The following is a 22,971-nucleotide window of genomic DNA, read 5'->3' on the forward strand; positions in this document are numbered from 1 at the left end:
TAGCTACTTATGTTTTCCTTCGTTTTCAAACCCTTAGTCCAATGTAAAATTCGACCTAACATTAGAATACTTTAACATCTTAGAAGAAATATCATTATTTTCATTTTAAAGAAGTCATAATATGCTGTGTAATGCATTTTGAATTGATACGTAATCATCAAGTCAATATAGTGCATATAAATTTCAGGAAATGAATTAAAACATTTACCAGCTTGATGAACACAGGCTTCAAAGGATACTGTTTTTACATCAGTATATTAACTTGAAGACGTAATATGATTTGGACTATGGTACTAGATATGAAAAAAGACTTTCAGTAACCAAGCAGATCCAAAGCTGGTTATAAACATTAGACTGAAACAGTCATGCACACAAGCAGGCGCAATCTGAGCTAGATATAAGCAAGAGACCTCAATGAGTCATATGCACGGGATGTAAACAATGCAATACATAGATTTCAAGTGGGACATACCGTAAGGTACATTCAGAGTCATACTTTCTAGTGTATGCCTCTGTTTGTGTTTAGCAAGTGTTAAATAAGTCGGTTTTGTACCTGATATGAAGTAGTAAAAACACTTTAATATACTTAATATATTTATATTGTTCATGTGTACCACTATTTGCTTATTCGTATCCTTCTCATGCGATCCATATTTGAATATCGGGTTTCTTTACAAAATAGAACATATAATAGACTTTGTTCTCAATGATTGAAGATGGAGTTTGACGGGTGTGCTCTGTCAAATTACAATTTAAAAGAAAAAAACAACATTTTTGATCGTTAGCATTTGTATTAACAAAGCAAAATGTCATGTTGTGTTGACGCGGCCTTGAATATTAAGATGGCTATAATCAAATGCATAGAACAATGACGAAAATGACCGATGGCATAATTACAAACATTTTATTCAAATCAGACAAGGACAAAAAATCGTGCGGGCATTTTTCCTAAATTACTCTTTGTATGAGAATAATTTCAAGCTTATCTAGAGGTTGGCCTTTTGTGACCTGTATCATAGAATAATAGAACCAATGTTCACTTTATTCTCTTCTTGAGGTGTGCCTTTGTTTGTAAATGTGTTAAGTACTATATAAAACAGTGGATAACATTCAAAAGTCCTGTTAAATATAAAATAATAACCAAGTTGCGTTTCCAAAAAATGATATCTTAATAGGACAGACACCATTGTTTGACACAATTACTCTTCCTCCCTCTCTCTCACTCTCAGATTAACATCTTCTATATGGGGTCGGTTGAATAATGTAGAATGTTGTGTGTGTATTCACGCTATATTTTTACTGTATTTCCCCACTGCCAAAGTTCGTGGTACGGGCAATGGGCAAGTCATCTAGACTTGCACGGGAAGCTATGGATAAATAGTGCGATGTTAATACGGCATCACTGGGCGGAATAACTTCCAAGACCAAGTCAACGGCCATGCGGAAAGCCTTCCAAACAGCTCAACTGCTACGTGTTCGTGACCAAGGCGAGCCACCCAATTGGAGGAACTTGGCTGTGGTTAGGCCTGGAGAGGGTTGGGCTCCGCCAGGCGACAGCTTCCATCGACACACCGCATAAAAAACGACAACCATTACCCATCCCATACTGGCTCCGTCGTCGACCGGTTCAACAAGGGCCGTACCTTCCTTCGTGCACCACGGCGGAGGTGGAAAATATATGACTGTTGCTCAGAGCAGCAATATTCGTGTCAGGAACAACATATCCATTGGCACGTGGGTTGTGAGAACACTGAGAGCAACACCAAAGCTTGAGGAGCTTACATATGAAATGAACAGATACCGCTTGAACATCCGAGGACTCTGTGATATACGATGGAAGAACAATGGAGAAACAACTACCTTGGAAGGACACAAACTGTACTTCAGTGGCTAAGAAGACAAACATGAGCAGGAAGTTGGGCTCTTTTGTACACAAGAACAGTGTGAGCACTGTCATGGAATGCCGGTCAGAATGCAGCCAGCTCATCGTCATCCGCCTCACGGCAACTAAATTTAACATCACCAAAATGCAGGCATACGCCCCAACATCAGACTATGTTGACGCGGATGTGGAAGTCTTATATGATCAGCTACAAGAAATAGCGGATAAATCACCGAGAAAAGACATTCTGGTTGCGCCAGGTGATTGGAATGGAATACGTGGGCGCTGCTGCAATGCACATAAAAATGAGAGGACTGATGCTCCTGGAATTCGCTAGTTAGAACGACCTTATGCTGGCAGACGCCTTCGGCCAGCACAATGTATCCAGAAGATGGAAATGACACAGCCCAAGCGGAGACCATCACAGTGAGATCAACTACATCATGTTGACATGGCGCGTACAGCCAGGTGTCAACATCGCCAAAACCAGAAGCTTTCCCGTAGTGGACGTAGGATGCGACCATCACCTGGTGATGATGACCTTCAGGCCACATCTAAAGAAGGTCAAGAAAGAGAGCCGCACCAGAATACATTTTGATTTCGATAAATTGCAGGAACCCTAAGTAGCAAAAGCCTTCCAGGTAATGACTGGTAGGAAATTTGCACCACTCACTGTCCGCGATGCTGGCAATACCGACATTGACACGTAGATCACCACCTTCAATACACCTGAGACCGAAACACCCAGCGATATCCTCGGTAGACATCGCCCAGTCAAGAAACCCTAGGTAACAGCTGAAGTTCTGAACCTGTATGACAAGAGGAGGGAACTGAAGAAGAAAAAGGACGATACAGATGAGCAGTACAAAGCAGTCAACCAGGAAGTCAAAAAAAGCGTGAAAAAAGCAAAAGAGAACTGGAAATAAGAAATGTCCAGAGATATTGAGGGAAATTTGAATAGGAACAACAACAGGAAAGCATATCAACTGGTCCATGTTCTAACATGCACAAAACAACGGCGGATTACCTCCTTAGAGGACAAAGCCGGAAACTGCCTCACAGAAGAAAAATATATTCTGAAATGATGGTCAGAGTACTTCGCAGAACTTCAGAGTCACCGAGCCACAATAGATCAACAGGTACTGAACGTCCCTCTAGCAGCTAACAACGACAATCACCCTATCATAAGCGAAAAGTAGAAGCCGTTGTGTGATCACTGAACAAGTGTGCGTCAGCAGCAGTGGACAACATCCCACCAGAACTAATCCAAGCTGGGGGAGAAGCAATGATTAGAGCCCTCAAAAACATCTGCAACAGGATGTGGCAAATAGGAGTATGGCCCTCGCGATGGATCCAATCACTGGTTATCACCCTCCGAAAGAAAGGCAATTTACAATAGTGTCAAAACTACCGTACAATCAGCCTGATAAACCATCCAAGCAAAGTCACGTTAAGGATACTGCTCAACAGACAAAAACCACAGGCTGAAAAGATAATTGCCGAGGAGCAGGCAGGGTTCAGAGCAGGGCGCAGCACAACATGGCATATATTCAACCTCAAGATAGTGCGTGAGAAGTACTTACAACACCACCAAAACATGTACCACGTCTTCATGGGTTTCAATAAGACATTTGACAGGGTAGGGCATGCAGCCTTATGGGCGACCATGAGCCTATCCAACGTCAATGCCAACCGCATCAAAGTAATAGAGCACCTCTATGACAAGGCCAACAGTGCTGCATACTTCAACGACAGCATAGGGAACTGGTTGAGAACGATAGTCAGAGTCCGATAATGATGTCTGCTCTCTCCCACACTGTTCAACATCTTTCTGGAGAGAATCATGCCAGACTCACTTGAAAAGCAATCAAGGACATTCAAAATCTAAGGCCAAACAATCACCAACTAACGTTTTGCTGATGACATTGATGGACTAACAGGAAATGAGCGAGAGTTACTAGCTTATTAGAGAGTCTTGAAAAAATATATGCAGCGTATGGCATGGAAATTAGTGCAGAGAAGGCCACAATGATCGCCAACAACATCAAGGACATCAGTATTGACATCAGGGTCCAAGGTACAAAGCTAGAAACATTCCACAGCTTCAAGCATTTAGGGGCAACTGTAACAGATGAACGATCGAAGACTGAAATACTCTCCAGGATTGCACAGACAACATCAGCGATGACAAAACTGAAGTCCATCTGGAAGGACAAGAACATCACACTCAGCTCAAAAGGCAGACTGATGCACTTACTGGTAATCTCCATATTTATCTAAGCTTGCAAATCATGTACCATAACAGCGGACATGGAGAAAAGGATACAGTATACATAGATGAGATGTTTCTGAAAGATCCTCGGCTAGACATACAAAGACCATATCAACAATGAAGAAATACAGCAAAAGATAAGACAAACCATTGGGCCTCACGATGACTTCCTTATCATAGTGAAAAAATGGAAACTGCAGTGGTATGAGCAAGTCTCAAGATCATCATGACTTGCCTAGACAATCCTACAAGGCACTGTACAAGGAAGAAGAAAAAGTGGCAGGCAAAGAAAGAGGTGGGAAGATAATATTCGTGAGTGGATAGGGTTGATATTGCGTGACTCACTGAGAAAGACGGAAAATCGAGAGGAATGGAGGAAACTGGTTGTCATGTTTTCTGCGGTGCCCAAACAGTCTTCCAGACAACGGGACTGATGATGATGATGATGATCATGATGATGATATTGATGATGATGATGATAATTATGATGAAAGTTCGTGACACACATGAACAGCAGACATTTATTAAGGAGACTAACATGTTTTTCACTACGTGGTTCCTCAGTTAGATTATTTTTCTTTCGGATCGGATGTAGTTTGCAAACATATTTGTTTAAAGACCGAATATAATTAATTATATATTTATCCATAATTCACATTTAATTTTATTTCATATCGATTTCGATGTAGTTCTATTAGACCCAAATTTGTATACCTGGTCGACGACGACAAGCCGTCAGGGTCATACCTCAGGACGTGTATATATCAGGGTAGTGCTACTGAACGCAAAACATGCTGAGTAACTCGCTGTCTACAGCAACTCAAATGTAGACAAAAGGAGTTAGTAATACTAGTAAACAAATGTAGATAAGTGGCAATGGGAAGTTAGCAATACCAGTTCGCACATGTAAACAATGTGAGTTAATAATACCGGTAAACACATGTAGACAAAGAAAACTAGGAAATTAAATATGTGGTTTGTGAATTGTGATTTTGCTTTTTAACTTAGCTTTAACAATTTTTCAGTCATATCGCTACGTATTACTAACTCCTTTTGTCTACATTTGAGTTCTGATGTTACAAACCCCCTGTGTGTTTCGAGAAAAAATGAATTTTGACATAACATAGAAATCAAAGGTCTCCAAAAAAATGGAGAAATTCGTAACTGACCACAAATGCACATCTTCGTAATTACCGCTGTTATTTTAATAGTTTTGTTTTGTTTTTGTTTTGTATTTAAATTTTGAATTGACGAATAGGAATTTCCCTCTAATTAATTGCATAATAATCTAGTATATAAAACAGGTAAGACATTAAAGGCCAAGACTGTATTATTCACGTGTTCGATTCTTCTGAGTTCACCTGCAAATGACTTCAATCAGTACATTTATAGTGAAATTAGCTTCCTGGGTTGAATTGTAAGAAAAGATGGAAACTATAACACATTCAGACATGGCGCTATACTCAATACAGTTATATCGGCATCATCTTTCAGAGGGAGATATTGTCATGTATGCAATCCTTTATTGTGAGTCAAATTGTGTATTTAACATTAACAGCTATATGCTAAATTTCAGGTTTAAATTTGTAGCATATTATGTTCATCCTCAAAAGGTAGTAATATATATATATATATATATATATATATATATATATATATATATATATATATATATATATATATATATATATATATATATATTATATGTTAGGTATTTGCTATAATTCATCTTGATGGGGTAGATCGCAAAAAAGGAAGAAATGGTTATGTATTAGAGGATTGGTTATGTTGCTGAGAAGAGAGTTTTTACAGTAACAGCCTTGAAAGGAATATAAATTGTTTCCAATCAAAGTTTGGGGAAAAAGGAAAGCCATTACAAATATATAATTTTAATAAAGAAAAGGCAGAAATTCATTTAGAAAAGCTTCATATAAACCACGACAAGGTTTTTATTTATCATATAACCGTATCAATTCGTGTAAAACGCTCATTCAACCGCAATAATCAATGATACAGATTTGCTCTCTCAAAAGGCGACAGGATGCTTTTGCGATTAGGTCATCTTCTTAAACATTATTGCATCCGTTCATGTTTAGCATGTAGTCACTAGAGAGTCAGTGTCTAAGGCTCTCGTCTTTACGATAACTTCTGAGCGGGTGGGTTTGGCTCTAGATTCGACCAACATCGGTATGTGAGAATGCCTATACATTAACGAGTCGTTGCCTTAATGATACATTCCCTTGCAAACGTTAACGCATTGCTACTGGTATATTGTTAAGATGCAATGGCTGTAAATGTGAATGAAAATTGCAATATATTTAGCAAATATGCACCACTTCCCTATAATATAGAAGGCATGGGTAAGAGGAAACGCATTAATGAATATGACGGAGTATATCCATTCATGCACGTGTAACATACTGTAAAAAATACACATAGGAGGTAAAGGTCAGAGTGTCACATACAACTGTACATATCCAATCTATGATATAATCGAAGGTTGCCAAAGGAAAATGTACAGAGAGTAGTTCTATTAATGTCTTTTTCAGGTGTCATGTACTTGCAGAAACCAATTCTGATTGGGGAAAATTTAGCAGATCAAATTGACATCAACTCCATGTTGGTCTGAGATCGCCTATTTAGTTGACCTCTACTTAATACTCTTATGCATAATAATTATATGCAAATAAGATTAGCGTCATGTGGGTCTGAACTTATTTATTTAGTTGCCATCTGACTAATAATCAGATGCACAAGATGTTGGTCTGAGATTTTTAATTCGTGGATATCTAACTGATCATCATTTACAAGAGTCGTTAGGGCCATGTTGGAATGAGATCGCTTACTTACGTGATATGTAAGTAGTATTCATACGACCGAGGCATCGTACACAAAATCTAGGTCAGTAGGGTGTATATGTAAAAATATCTGTCACTGCTTTTCATAGAAATGATGGTTTAAAATTTTTTTTACTTTGCCGTAATTTAATACAGGAGTCGTTTATAAATTTATGTATGTCTGCTACATATATGAATATCTCAAAAACGAAATGACTCAGATCTAAGGTGAAACATGTTAATTTGTTATTATAACAAAGACATTTAATTAAGCATATATTGTTTGTTTGAGCAACTTAGACCGACATATAATCAAAATAGTCATTGACCACTGAAAATTAACAGTGTTAAAGAAGGATTTATACAGTGTTGGTCCTATGTAAAAATGTTTGTTATTCAAGGAATTAACTTGAATACCTTAATCAAAACTATACAATGACTTCCTCACAAAGCAACAATTAGTTTTTATTTGTAACTTTAATGCAGACTTCTTTTCATTTTTCTGCAATCTGTTATCATCTGATGACACTTCATCAAAAAACTGTCTAGTGGACCATTTTCATGTCATAAATCGAGTATTCTATTAGCCAGTTTCCTTCAGATAAGGAATCAGCATCCAATAATGGGTATGAACTATTATAGTATATTTTTGAAATATCACGTTTTTTATCTATACATGGGTGAACTCAAACAGTTGCAAATTGATTAAATATTGTAAATATTTTATCATCAAAAATTGCTCATCTGTGGGAGTACGTCAGTGGCAAACAAGGAATCTACCCTTAATAATCTAAACGAGCTGAGAAAGCTGATTACCATAATATATGTAAGCACGTATTCCATTGTGCATTAATTTTATACTCAGGGATGCGAGAGAGCAATCACGTCACATACACTGGTCATGTTAATATTTCATGAGGAAGATAATAAGAAATAATTCACTAAAATTATCATGCAATCAATGTGATCAATTAATTCATTTCATGTTCTCTGCTCTATTCCCAACGTGCCAGTTTGAACATTTTAACATGAAATCGCAATCACGGAATGAACAAAATATAAATAAAATATGAAAGAAATAACAAAATATTTGTCTGTAGAACTGAAATAGAACACTAATGATACATACATAATGAAGCTATTTCACACTACTTTCAGAAAATTCATCCTTTTTGCTCCATCATGCAGACATAAGCATGTGCAATCAGTTTGTTTGCATGTTTGTTAGAAGCATTGTGTTACGAAATCCTCACATTAAACGTTTAATGACGTAGGAGGACATCAAAGTCAAAAATGAAGAGAGCAAAGTTTGAAATAAATTATTTTTGGAGTGTAAAAATAGAAACAAAAGGAGATTAAAAAAATAAACTACTTCAAGGTTTTTAGCATTATTAGAAAAAATATGCATCGACTAATGTGTAAAATATTTCGAATAATGATTTAATCTGAAACGTTTAGGCTATTTCATGTGTGGAAACTCTTATGAGACTTATTCATAACTGTATGCAGGTGAAGGCAACTGCAGCAAATATACCAGTGAAAATGATTGTAAATCTTGAATTCTATGAATGCTAATTGTCTAATATTTATTCAAGATCTAATAATCCAGATACATTTTAGTGTTAAAGATGAAGTTCATTTTATTTGTTTATTCATTAAAACCTTTGAGGGCAATCGTTGGATTTGTAAATTAAAACACTCAAAGTACTAAATACTCTAGTGGATATATTTTACGTGACCGGAAGTAAATATTAACAATATCATATGAAGGCAAACGTACACATTGCACGTGTTATCACTGACAGGAATTAAAAGTGTTGCTAGCAGCAATAGGAGGGTATGGATAATGTATTTGTCCTGCTTGAGTCGCGTATTCATACTAATTCTGTATTGTCTGGTGGGAATCCAGCAACAGACTATTTTGTTTTACAGTGGGATGGGAATACTGCACAATATTAATTCTTTACAGTGGAATGCGGATACTGTAACACACTACTTCTGTACAGCCTTACGGTGATTTCGCAGCACACGTATTATGTAAGTCTCGTGGAGATCGCGCTTAATATTTCTCCTAATTTTCGTATAGATACGACACTTTAAGGGAGATATTGTCAAAGCAGATATTGGTTATGGAATAAAAATTACTGTAACTGTTGAAGTTCTGCTGTATCTGAATAAAAATTGGATCGGTGACGTAAATTACAAAAAAAGGCCATATCACGAAAAGGAGAGAGTTGTTTCTGAACGGGAGATAATACAGAATAATTTAAATAAAGATTTATGATAATCTTACACACCGACTTCTTAATTAATCCAAAGTGGAAAATGGGAGCCAGCAATCGGCGAGTTTTGACCCATACTCCGTGCAAAGAATCCACTTCCGGGATTAGGGGGTGCACTGTGGTACTAAAATGAATATTCCTAAGAACTGAACAAGTCATTCGGCACAGTAATGTATGCAAGGCATGCTACTTAATTCAATGGTAAAAAAATAATTCAGTGCAACAGCATTAATCGACATGTTTAAGGATTGCTCTCTTACCTATATGATTTCCTTTTTTCAAACATTAACGTTTGCTTGTTGCCAATCTTGCACTATATTTTGTAAAACAAAATTACCCTAATTTCTATGTAACATAATTTAAGGTTCAATCAATACCCATCAAAACTGAATTGTCCATCGCGTGTAGTCAAAATTATGATGAAAAGTTTAGTAAATCCTTATCCGATGTATTACTTTATTTAATCAAGAGGTTTACTTAAATATGCGTTCTTTTCATCCGTTGTATGTAACAGTTATACGCAATTGTATGGTTGACATATACTATTGAATTGCAGCATGACAGGTCATTAAAGTTCAGTCATTTTTACTTTGCTTGATTCATGCGTGGACAAATATTAAACATGAATACATGCAGTAAAGTTTTATTTTTAAATGGGTTTAAGTATTCTTGATGTCTAATTCTCATTGTGTATAAGAAAGGGTCAGCATTCTTGACATCATTGATGATCAGTTCACCTTAGTAAATTCCAGCAACTGCATGCTTTGAAAACATATTGGTCCCTTTTGCGAGTTCGTTAGATGTGTGTTTTAAAGAAATAGAGTTAGATCAGAAAATTAGAATTTGGAAACATTCAGTGGGATGTTTATGATAAACGAGATACATGTATACAACACATATTTTATTGCTTTAGAATGGTCATACTAACTGTACATTATACGAATTAAAAAAAAGAGATGAAAGATTTTTTGCCAAACATTGATGGAAAGCACAAAGCTATCAGACCAGTACAGCTTGTGGTTGGTTCATCTCAGTTGTGTCGGCAACATAAGATTATGGGGTTTGGTACATAGTTATAATGTTTCCCGTCAATGATGATTTATTTCTAGTTACTTTATATTTCTCGTCAGGGTAGATACTTCTGTAATTACAATTATTCCCGCCTATGAGGTTTCATTTATTGAGATAACCCCTTTCTAAGAGACAAAAGGTACATAAAATAAAATATCAATGACTAAATGGACTAAGTTAATCTTACTGTGGTAAACCTCGTTTTATATCAAAAGGCAATTAATATAAGTATAAACGCAGATTAAGGCAGAAAAATACATTACACATTATAATGTATGCAATCCTTTATTGTCAGTCAAATTTTATATTTAACATTTCCAGCTATATGCTAAATTTCAAGTTTAAATTTGTAGTATATTACGTTCATCCTTACACGGTAGTAAGATATAGTATATGTTAGATATTTGCTGTAATTCATCGTGATGGGGCATATGTTATCTGAAAGGATTAAATGTGCCTCTGACAAATAAACCCCAGTTCTTTAGCGCAATTAATGTTCGCAATTTTTCCGTAATCAGTGTAAAGACAGGATTCAGCTCCAACATTTTGTGGATATCCGAAGTGCCAAGTTATATATGATGCTGCCGCACCATTCCACCCCTTATAAACTGTATTTGCATCCACGCCTCGAAGTCCAATCCAGAAAGCAATTTTCCCTGTAAGTATATATATATATATATATATATATATATATATATATATATATATATATGAATTTCAGTCTATATAAGATTTTAATGATGGATTATGTGTCACATTATTCAGGACCAGCTTGACACAAATGATCAACTATACACAATAGGAAGTCCCTGTGAAAACCCTATATAGATGTTCTACATCACGAGTAATTATCATAAATATATGTATCATTCAGTGTTGATGCACATACAAAACATTTTTACGATAATAGTAGCATTATGTGTTGATGCAGTTACAAGGACAAATATTACAGTATTAGCATAATGTGTATATATCAATACAAAAATAAGCACAATAATATTATCTTTCTCTGTTGAAGTAATAGCCAATAAAATATACGGTACCAAGAGCTTTCTTTGTTGATGTAACTGCATCTAACATATATGGTAGCGGTATCAGTGTGTGTTCATATAATTGCAACAGAAAGATAAGATTGTATAATCATTCTGTGTTAATATAATCCAGATAAAAATATATGTTAATAATATCATTGCACTGATGTAATTACTTTTGTGTTGATATACTTACTGATACAAGATATGAAAGTATTTATAATTGTTTGCTGCTGTAACTACAAGGAAATCATGCAAAAGAAATATAATTATTTTATAGTGTACTAAGGAAGAAGTCATACCAAAGTCGTAGCATTCACTGCAGACGTAATTACGATGAAAACATATGATAGTAATATCAATTTTTCATGATGTAAATATATCCTAGAGCTGTATTAGAAATAATGATGTTTATGAGTTCATAACAGGAGATTGTGAATAAGATTGTTTAATCAACTTGATCTAATAACGTAGTGTATTCGTACAACAGTACACTTGTTCATCAGGAAGCTTCGTCATGTAAGTAATGGGACTAACATAGTATTAGCTGAAAATCATATCCCTGTTTATCTCCCTTTGGTATGATCCTTTAAGTAATGGAACGATAATATCATAACATGTCCTGAAACTGATACCCTTTCCATCACGATGCAGAATTCAGTATGATCAGCGAAGTCCTAAGACTATAATATACGCTGAAATTTACCAGCGTTTTCTTAGAAAGCAAGCGTTTTATGTTATTGTCACATATATGTAATAATTTATTTCTTTCCCAGAGAGATTAAGTAAACTTAACTTGACTCAATAATGTCCAAAGAGTGCCCCGTGTAAATGACACTTTAGGATTATCAAGTTAATTGTCTTGTATTTGGAATTGGTATATTGATACAGACAGAAGGTAGTTCTGAAGCATCAGCTTTTCAATATTCGACAATATTGTTGTCCTTAATTTCCAATAAATTGATTTAGTTGACCATGAGTTTAGAGTACACGTACGTAGATTACTGGGAATGATAATAGTAACAGTTTATTAATTGCATACTCCATGAAGGCAAACGTGCTCTGACTTTTTACTAATTTGTTTGAAACAATAATCCAAAATGTGCAGTATAATTCCCAAGTTGTCAAACTAATCCAAGAAATAAACTTAAAGTTAACGTGTTACTTTACGCAACCGTTTAAAAAAAAAAAACAATTCCACTTTATGACTTGGACATTGTTTATAGATTTGACCACAGAATACTGCGGCTGGAATAATTTATTTTTGCACAGAATCATATCGAGACCTCATTTAAAATTGCTGACTACTTACTAGATGTTAATAAAGACTTTTTCATAAAATACAAATAATCTTAATATTTATAAGCATTATACAATGATGGAGCAGTTTCTTTTCTGCACACAAATGATGTTACAGGCAAGCATTTTCTATATGGAAACATTATTTTGGTTATCTTGCGTCGACGTATGAAACTGTAACTTGGAAAGTGTTTGACTGGTATATCACTTTAAAGTAAAACGCAATAGCAGATTGATACCTGTCGTCAGCTTTCCGAAGTATGTTGGTTCAGTGTTTTTCCTTATGCTAAGCAGCTTGGCTCCCTCTGTTTCACATGAAGTCATTGCGTCAGTGTAGTTCTTCAGTGTGGTGTGAATCTTATAGCACAGTTCAATAGTCTGGATGTATATATAGTCTCCATCACAAATCTGTGGCTCTGCACGCAAGAGAAAAATCAAAGTAAATACAGTTCACATATTATATGAGGTATTATATGAGGGTTTACTACATTTGAATGACATTAAATGAATTGCATACTTTATTCTTTGCGAATTGCAGCTGACAGAGCATACATGGTAATGAATCAGACTCTCTTAAATGTCCCTAACTGAAAGCAGATCTATGAGATTTATATCGCTGGATAGAAAAGTACAATTACATGCAACAAAACAACACAGTAATTTTTTTAGAAATAAATAATAACACTATATATATATATATATATATATATATATATATATATATATATATATATATATAAAGAACACAAATAACATGCTAAGAAAAATCCTTTCAAGTACACTTGATCCAGCAAAGGTTCACGTGTAGCAGGGATTAATTAAGATAAATGCAGTAAACTGCCAACGAACTAGTATCTAGCTAACCAGAGCGTGTCGACTGTTTAATTAGTCTTTTTCAAAGGCAAATATAAAACATAGGCAAGACAAACAAATGAAACAGACTCCAACTGGAGTCCCCAAACCAGGAAAGAAAGGAATCTTACTGGATAGGCCGCCGTAGAACATTGAACCCAAGTGTTTTAAACCAAGAAGACTAGAAAAAGACAAACATACACAAATAAAAATATATTTTGCAGCCGACAGATTTTCTTTTAAATAGTTCTCTAAATTTCCTTAACAACCCATGACTGCTAAAACAATGAAATATCCGGGATATATATTTCGCTTACATAAATTTATATAAAATAACATGTCGTTATGGCTCATCAATTTCAAGGTCAATACAAATATGTTGCAGTATCAGCAACAAGCTTAAATAAACTAGTTGAAACATAACAAATTTAAAAGGTTGAATTCCTGTAGGAACAAACATGTAAAGTTTCGAAACCATGACCGTTTTTCAGTTTTATTTGTTTGTCTTATCAATGTTTTGTATTTGCCATTGGCAAATACTCATTAAGGAATTTAAAGCACAAAGGCTAGCTAGATAACTTGTTTCGCACTGTTCGTTGTCAGTTAATGATATATATATATATATATATATATATATATATATAGAGAGAGAGAGAGAGAGAGAGAGAGAGAGAGAGTGTGTGAGAGAGCGAGATAAACTCCAAATTAATTTCAGTACATCCTAATCGTATTAAACTTGCTGTTATGTATACGTCAGCAAGAACATTACACTCAATGTTTCTTTGTTTGTTACATATAAAACAAGTTATTCAGAATCTGATATCTGTGATAAAGGGCGTTTCTGTAATGTATCCCTGTATTTTCCCACATAGCATAAGAAAAGAAATCATTCATCTAACATTCTTTCGCGATTGCGAAATTACAGAGTAGCCTAAATAAGTTTCTGTTTTAATAATGCCGATATATATTTCAAGTTTATACTTTAAAGCGTAGCAATTGTTGCTTCACTGCCGATTTTTTTTTCTCCAAGTATTATAATTGCATATTCCCTACATGAATCTAAGTAGCAGTTAACAAGGACATTACCATTATTATATTATTATAGTCTCCTCAGTTATTCGATGTAACATTCAACCAATAGTGCATTACAATCATATTATGCCTCCAACCTCCTCCTTTAGTCAATGTAAAATTTTACCAATAGAGCAATACGAACATGATACTCCTATACTCCAAGCTCTTCCGTAACTAAGTGCAGTGTTGTAGATGTTCAAATCAAACAGTACTTCTATTTATTGATTATGGCGTAAGATTTCATACCTTGTATTTCAAACCAAATATTGCGTATAATGAACTGGACGAATTTAGTCTTTTAATTGTCGGAACTAAATGCAAATAATAACCACGAGGAAAAGAACTATGCAACCGGTTTGTGCTAACTACTCACCGTTTCTTATTAAAACCGCAATCCTATTCATGCCCTTGGTGATAAAAGTAAGATATACGAATGTGGATTTATTATCCTTGTATTTTATTGTGGCAGCAGCTGGGAGTAAAGAAAGCCCAGTCTCCCTTGAGGTTTATGTTCTTCATTGAACCAGAAGGTGAAGATATAAATGTCTGAAGGAAATACTGCGGATATCAGATATTGTACCTAACAGCGTAGCTGTACACTTTGATCAAAATAAAATAGTCCCGGATGCGTACCTGACAAACCCCACAAAGAATTGTTCAATTCTCCACATGATCATTCGTGAGGCCAAGGAACTATTTTCACTCGCACAAGCAATCCCGCACCAGTGTGTTATAGTCAGGATAGTCGCAACAGAGATTCCGGATTGGCAATGTTATACCATTTTGATAGAGAATGCGCATTATCTGGCAGTAACATCGTTTCTTTCAGGCACAAAAGAATATGCTTTGTGTGGAGCCAGGAAAACTCGCCAAGGTCATTTCTTAGCGCGTTCTATGTCAGATAAATATATATCCATTTCTTTCAGGACAAGCTCATCCAACTCTTATGTGCGCCTATCCGTTTCAAACTCATTGTCGGGGGTCCTGCGTATAGCTCCAGCAATTAGACCGAGTTTTTGTTTTTATGTTGGGTCAATCAGTATTGAAGAATATGTGACCGCAACTCCATAGCAGTTTTGAACTCGAGACGCCGAGAAGGACGATCTCATTCACGCATTCGATCTACCTCTTAATTTGTATTTCTCTTGAATACTTTATATTCACATTATTTATAGAGAACATTGCTTTTTCTGTTTCGTTATTTTAAATTCATTATGTATCGACCCTATTAATCATCAGCTCTATATATGCTACAGCCATCTTTATAATAATGTTATTCTTAGTTGTAAACAATACTGTGCATTGAAAAGTGAGGTAATAATAATACTAATACTATCACGAACAAAACGACTGGCTCAGGAGCTTATGATAACACTGAAGCGATATTTACTAGCCCGCGATGCGGCGAAGCAACATTTACAATGTCGTCGCGAAAGCCTGGAAGATACCACTGCTGGATTCGAAGAAACATTTGCCCTCTTCATGAGGCCCACGAACGAAATCGACACAGCGACATTGTGTGTGGAATTGCCAAGCGCCAGCCAATACTTGCCAGACACAAAAGATGTAGCATCAGCAGCCACGCTTGAACTTGGTGTGACTGTAATAACAACCACATTGACATCAGGTGGCGCCCCAATAGGAGTATGTACCCGGGCAAAATCGTTACTAGCTGGAGCTGTTTCCGGCTGGAGTAATTTAATGTCAGTCAGGCTCACACGAAAATTCAAAAGCACATCCCGTAAAAGACATCCGCGGCAGGGAGCCTGCACGGATTTACACAGTTGTATCAGCTGGACATTGGCGACGGTGGGATTATCACCGATAAATGTAAAGCATGTCCGTCCAAACTTGAATATTTTAACATGGAAGAAAATAAAACATTGTAGTGAGTAGGCTAGCTGGCCAACAACAACAACAACAACAACAACAACATACAATATTTTTGGACCTACACTATCTCCCCCTGCGGGTCCGGGGTTGTAGAATTGGCCCGACGTGCCTCGCTACTTGTCGTAAAAGGCGACTAAGTAGAGGCAACCTGTTTGCCGTGGGTTGCGTCGCGTGTCGGGGGAGGAAAGGATCCTGGTAGTTGAGCAGAGCCTTTCCATGCAATACACTACTTTGGCCTCTACTTCTCTTAGACGGGTGGTCGGGATGGGCGCGGTTCCGACAAATCAGCTGGTCACGCCGAGCCCTAGGAAGTCTTTATTAACTCTCTCACCTTCTTTATCTTTCTCCTTGTATCTCTCTTGATTCCACGGTTGCCCCTATATTCTAGTCCTTTTTCTTTCCCTTTTTCAAGTCTTAGAAGACTTCCTGGAAGGCGGTGGATTAAAGGGTCAATCGGGGGGTAATTTTACCGACCTTAGAAATTGGCGATTTCAGGGTCAATTAAAGGTAATTTTATCAACTGAGTATAGCATCTGTGTATCCCTGGCACTTAAAAAGTGTCCCTTTGTTGGGCTCCTTGGTGGGTGGGGAGCATGGGTGCTGAATTTTAATTAAGCCAAGATGGAAAATCAAAAATATTAAAATAAGCGTTCCAAAACGGGAACTGACTCAGATGATGAACCATGTAGTGTGGAATCCTTTCCTCGCTTCATGGTCATCCAATCAAAAGATGAAATCAAATCCCTAGCCGCACTATCGCCATTTATAATCGAAAAGACTATACTTGGATTAGTCGGCAAACCAAAAAGCATTAAAAAGATTAAATCAGGTGGTCTGCTTGTGGAGTGCGAACGTAAAGCACATACTGAGAACATTAAAAAAAAAGCTATTTCATGACATTCCAGTAACATGTTTCGCACACACATCACTTAATACATCAAAAGGCGTCATTCGTTGCCGTGACCTAGCTGGAGTCAGCGACAAAGAAATCGTCGAGGGCATGAAAAATGAAGGTGTCACTGCAGTCCGCAGAATTAGTATCAAGCGAAACAACAATCTGCAGGACACCAACACCATTATACTCACCTTCAACAAACCAACGGTACCTAAAGTTGTCAAAGTTGGCTTCCTACAAGTTAAGGTTGATCAATTCTCGGCTTGTCTGGTACTTGGAAACTAGTAATTTAATATCTCCTTTCCAAAGTGGCGTTCGATATGGCCGGAGCACCAACGATCATCTGGTTAGGCTAGAAACATTTATTCGAGATGCATTTATCAAGAAAGAACACTTAGTAGCGATTTTCGTCGATTTAGAAAAGGCCTATGACACGACATGGAAGTACGGATACTAAATGACCTGCACGATCTAGGTCTAAAAGGCCGTCTGCCTTCTTTCATATCCAACTTTCTCTCCGACAGAGAATTCAAGGTACGAGTGGGCTCTTCTCTCTCAGATTTGCACGAGCAAGAGATAGGTGTGCCCCAGGGCAGTATTTTATCTGTGACACTTTTCAATATCAAAATTAATAGCATCACCAAGTGTTTGACTCCTGGTGTAGATTGCTCGCTCTATGTTGATGATTTTCGCATATGTTATCGATCGAAGCACATGCATACAATTGAAAGACAACTTCAGCAAAATATAAACAAGATTCAAAGTTGGGCCAGTGCAAACGGTTTCAAATTCTCGAAGTCCAAAGCAGTATGCTTGCATTTCTGTCAGTTACGAAGACATCATGATGAACCTCACCTCACGCTGGAAGGAACACCTATTCCAGTTGTTGAGGTAACAAAATCTTTAGGTGTTATCTTTGACAGAAGACTGACTTTTATTCCACACCTAAAGAACTTGAAAGCTAAATGCTCAAAAGCACTTGACCTACTTAAAGTAGTAGCGCACACTGACTGGGGTGCTGATAGAAAAGTCATACTCAATTTATATAGAACGTTTATACGGTCCAAACTAGACTATGGTTGCGTTGTGTATGGTTCAGCCAGAAAATCATATTTGAAAATGCTTGATCCAATTCATCATCAGGGAATAAGACTGGCTCTGGGAGCATTTAAAACATCCCCCTGTGAAAGCCTACTAGCTGAAGCGAACGAACCACCGTTATCGCATCGTAGAGAAATGCTTTCCGCACAGTATGCTCTCAAATTAAAATCAAATCCTCTGAATCCTGCTTTTTCGGCTGTTTTTCAACCCAAATACAAAACCTTATACGAAAACAAACCAAACATGTTACCTTCCTTTGGCATTAGAATATCGTCCAGCCTTGACATTACAAAAATTAATCTTTCTACAATTCAGAAAACGTCCATCTCTGAAACACCACCCTGGCTACTCAAACAACCGAAAGTACTTTTTACGCTACACGATGGAAAAAATCGGAGAGAAACCCTTCTGTCTTCCACAACTCTTACCATGATCTCCTCACCGAATTTAAAAACTACACAAGACTTTACACTGATGGATCCAAGGATGAGGAAAAGACTGTTGCAGCCTTTCTTTTGGAAATCACACAACGCAAGTTCGCTTACCAAATGGAACATCGACTTTTACAGCCGAAATCAGAGCAATGGACCTTGCTCTGCAACATATAGAAAAGAAACATATTTTAAACAGTATCAACTACTCCGACTCGCTATCAGTACCCCAGTCACTAAACAACAGAAAACTGGAGAACCCATTACTGAAAAACATACTCGTCAAAAATACCTAGCTGAGTGTATCCCACAATATAATATAATGTTGGTTACCTAGACATATTGGTATTAAAGGTAACGAAAAAGCAGATAGCGCTGCTAAAATGGCCCTTACTCAAGAACAATCTGACTTTAAAATACCGTACACTGATTTTAAACCTTGTATCAGAAAGTTCTTTCGTCAGAAGTGGCAGGCATCATGGAATAATGCCGTGAATAACAAACTTCATGCAATCAAGCCAACTTTAGGAGAATGGACTACTTCCTACAGAACCACGCGTAGGGAGGAGGTTGTCATTACAAGAATCCGAATTGGTCATACTCATATCACCCACTCCCACATACTAAAAGGTGAAGACCCACCAGAGTGCGTTTCTTGCAATGAACCATTCACTGTTAAGCATTTTATGATAGAGTGCTTTGACCTGCAACCTACGCGCGATCGTTATTACATTGTGCATGACATGAAAGAACTTTTTGATACTATAAACATCACTCGTATTATAGAGTTCCTGAAAGCCGTAAATATTTACTCTAAACTCTGACTTTAATGCTATCACCTTGTGCAGTTTTTATGCAATATATATACCGTCCCATTTTAATACTTTTCATCTTTTTTCATTAACATAGAACATTTACATCTCCCGTTGATCGGGAAGCTTTATTTTGCACCGTTAACATCTTACCGTTTTTCATTTCAACCATGTGTTCTTTTATATCGCTGGTTAATATAGGACCTTTTATAATTTTTAAAAAAAAGAGTATACAAATAACTTTTTGTTTGGCGCTAAATAGCCTAACAGTGCTGATGCGCCGTTAAAAAAGTCAACCAATTAATCAACCTACACTATCGTGCCCATTTTACTCAAAAAATCCTCTTACTTTTCGACGATTTGCAATTGCCGATCCGATTTAGCTCTTATGTTGTCAACGTCACGTACAAACGGAACTAACTCCTCCACGTTTCTGTCAGTCTTTCACACGGCGTTTTAAATTTATTTGACATTTCTAAGTTATTTTGACAACGTACATCATCCGCTACTAATAAAGGCTAAATATTTTCATTATTCTCATCAATTTCGGATATGATCAGCAGTGGATCTCTCTAGTAGGATATGTAGTGGTTTTTTTTGTTTTTGTTTTTTTTATCGCGGGCGTCAATCGAACTTTATATTGTAATTTCTAATGTTAGCCATGTGTTCTCATTAAGCGGTAATAAACTGTAAATGATATATCAAGTAAACAGCGCGTTAGATCAGTGCGGCATACGCTCTCCTAGCATAATCAGATATACAATAAAAATACATTTCATTCCTGGGCCCGTTCACCCTGTTTCAAATGAATGTCCTTTTATATTTATATTTGATAGCGAGCAGTCCTCCTGAGCCTCGTGTAGGCCAGTATGTTCAGTACTGTCAAATATTCCTTACGATTACGACAAACGAAATAGATTATAATAACATGACTTTACTAACCACACTGATTAATATATTCAGGATGGTGTGTACTAAGTGCAGCGCACTCAATATGCATAATGTTTGTCCTGGATGATATAAAGTTTTACCACACCCAGGCATCAGGAGTTTTTTCTTCTTCTTTTAGTTGGTTTCGCAGGGTATTCTTGAGCTCTTAGGGGGTAGCGGAAGCTATGATGGGGGGCTGGTTGCCTTCCATTAGAGATATGAATCGTGATCGAGAAAATAACCTTAAACATGGGTGGCTTCTCCCACTCCTCTGACTCTTTTCGAAATGTAAATATGTATTTTTTTGGTAAGCATATCTGTGTACATTTTCATGCTTGTTTATTTTTAATTAAACATTGCAAATTGACAGATTGCTGTCGTCAGTAAGTTATTTTGTTTAGTTCATTCATCCACACTATACATACTCGTACATTTCTTAATCATATATTATATTGTTTCAGTTGTAATCGATAAATAAAGATGATATTGTTTATGTTATTCGTCTATATGTTACATACGTGTGTAGTAGTTCCATCCTTGCTGCATTGCGTGACTCACAGGGAGACCGCGTTTGTATGACTGAGACCCCATACAGTTTTTCATTGAAGGGTGGTGGAAGAATGACCTGCAAGATGGATCCATTCCGCAAAACAATGCACAATCGATCAACGGGCACTCATTTTTCTCCCACAATATAGATGATGAGTCGAGGTTGCTTTCTGAATCATGATCTAAGTTCCAGTTGCTACATCTACTCATCGAGGTATCTGTAGATGAAAGTAATGTGTTATTTATAAATTATCTAAACGAAACTATTTATGCAGGATCGATATTTATTGTTAAACGAATCTTTACTTCCAGTTTATATAGCTAACAATGCAGTCGTTGTTATGTTTAGTTTCGAGGTCATTTTCAATCTCAGTTCAATTATAATTGTAGAACAATGGAGAATTGTATTAATCTTTATCATTGCAATATATTTTGACTGATAAAGATAAGCATCTACTAAGTCAGTTTTTTCGTCAGTGTATAACATATTTGTGTGTTGCATCCTACTTGGCGAGGTACATAACTAACAGGAGACCTCAGCTGTTTTTTTCCTGAAATTTTAGCCTGAACTAGTTAGAAAAGTATAGTGAAGAAGGCTACACATCGCGTATTCAAGGCATATATACAACAACATAGGAACAAGTAGATACGGTCCGTTTCATTCCGAATTTTATTGTTTGTTTTCGAAACAATGACTCAGTATCTACTTATTGCTTGAAATATCTTGGAAAAAAATATATATGAATGTGGGACAACAATACATATATATATCTATGATAAATATAATTTCAAATTCTACTTGAGGTTTTTATCAGCAACGGTTACGATTCTTCGTCAGCGATCCAAACTGTATGTTCCGCTGTCGAACTTAGTAAGGGAACTTCCTAATATCTTGACCCATAATTGCGTAGTGATCAGGCAACCGTTACTTTAATACATCGCAACATATTGTTTGAACTTTTCAATACCAAGATAAAAATCCTATTCAATATTCGAAATTCCTGTATATCAATATATATATATATATATATATATATATATATATATATATATATATATATATATATATATATATATATATATATCATTTAATACCATTTAAAAGCGAATCATCGACATTTAAATAAACATTAAACATTGGTCATACATGCAATGTTCAACCTTGCTAAAATATGGAAACAAGAACACCGCGGAAAATATTCCAGGAGAACATTCAAAATGAATACTGCTCAATGAAAACGTGAATCAAAACATGTATATTTTATTATATCAAAAATTAAATTGAACACTTAATAAACAAGCAAACATGTGTCATTGATAAACTATATTTACCACAAACCACTTAATGCATAAGTTTAAAAAAATAAGTTATTTTACATCAACACAATTTAGATACAGACATAGAGTATAAGCATTATAAGGTTATATGTTTAGTTTTATTGACATAATAATGGACGTAACAATAACCTTTCTAGAAACAGAAGCTACTTGTAATATAGTTCATTAAGTGATATAGCACGTACATTAACTCTTAAATAGACTGAGATATTTTCGTGATTTTAAAATTATATATAAAATAAATGTCAAGCAACCCACACGTACGTTCCTGCAAAAGTTGAAATCATAATTTGCAGCACAAGCAGGAAAGCCGCCAAAATGCATTGACATCAGTTTTAAAGTAGCAGCTCTGCAGTTAGTGTCCGAATAAAATGGTGTGGAGTTATGCATGTCTGCCATGAAATATTTATATTAAAGAAAGT

The 22,971-nt window shown here is 36.1% G+C and overlaps 1 long non-coding RNA gene across 1 annotated transcript; it reads right to left on the reverse strand.

Annotated features, from left to right (window-relative positions):
• Window positions 1-10,610: 10,610 nt before the first annotated feature.
• LOC149786929 (uncharacterized) lies at window positions 10,611-21,416 on the reverse strand. The gene is made up of 3 exons (XR_016425232.1): window positions 21,181-21,416; window positions 12,914-13,090; window positions 10,611-11,000 (listed from the first exon to the last, which is right to left on the reverse strand). It is a non-coding gene; the product is annotated as an uncharacterized LOC149786929 (long non-coding RNA).
• Window positions 21,417-22,971: the final 1,555 nt, after the last annotated feature.

The sequence above is a fragment of the Sinohyriopsis cumingii genome, chromosome 12, assembly GCF_028554795.1.
Source record: "Sinohyriopsis cumingii isolate HCF-2022 chromosome 12, ASM2855479v2, whole genome shotgun sequence".
NCBI classification, from domain to species: Eukaryota; Metazoa; Mollusca; class Bivalvia; order Unionida; family Unionidae; genus Sinohyriopsis; species Sinohyriopsis cumingii.